Here is a 954-nt window from a genome sequence, read left to right as displayed (position 1 = left end):
TTTTCTCATATGAGTATTAGTGTTAAAGCACTTAGAACTTACATTTTTTATATTACTTACTTTGGACATTAGAACAGTGCTTTCTCAGACTTCTTAAATTCCCTTACCCAAATGCAAAGAGACGTTCAGCATTCCTCAAACATTGTGAGACTAGCATCTACAATAGCTATATAGGAATATACTCATTTTGTGTGAATGATACACAGAGAAAATTACAAATTATTTTAGCAATAATATCCAGCTATAATTTTACATGTATCAGTCTTATTTGCGTATCAAGGACAGAAATATTTTAAAACTTCTTCATACCTTCCTGTATACAGATAACTATAAGCCCAAATAAGTATTAGGGAGTTACATGCAACTTTCTTAACTTTTCTACATGTGACATATCTATTGTGGCTGTTTAATTTAGTTAATTAGAGCACTGAGTTAGGATTACAGGTTCTAACCCATAATAGCTAGGTAGTTAATTTTAGGGTTCTGAGCCAATATTTTCAATGCAGATCCATCACGAGCAATATACCCTAATGAAGACTCACAGACTCACATATGAAGATCATATAAATAAATCACAGCCCAAATTTGAATGCAGGTATGGGAACCCCATGGAGTCTTTCTTCTCCATTAAAGACATGAACAAATAAAAGTGTATTTTTATTCCACATTGCAAATCGAGGCTCAGAAAATACTTCCCTCTATTAATAGGTGCTTTCAAATTATGAGGCCATTATTACAAAACCAGTCCTGAAGATAAAAGCATAATCACTGTTGTATTTTCTTCTATACTTCCCACTATTCCCACTGTGCAGTATGTAAGTTCTAGTTATAACACCTGTATGCAGAGCATGCATTCCCAGACAAAACTTTAACCCTGATATCTATCCATCTATCAAATGAGTACACACACATACTCATGTATACGGAGAGCTGAGGAACTGCAATGCATATTAC

Source organism: Propithecus coquereli, unplaced genomic scaffold (genome assembly GCF_000956105.1).
Source record: "Propithecus coquereli isolate 6110/MARCELLA unplaced genomic scaffold, Pcoq_1.0 Scaffold74, whole genome shotgun sequence".
Classification (NCBI taxonomy): domain Eukaryota; kingdom Metazoa; phylum Chordata; class Mammalia; order Primates; family Indriidae; genus Propithecus; species Propithecus coquereli.
This window is presented reverse-complemented; position numbering follows the sequence as displayed.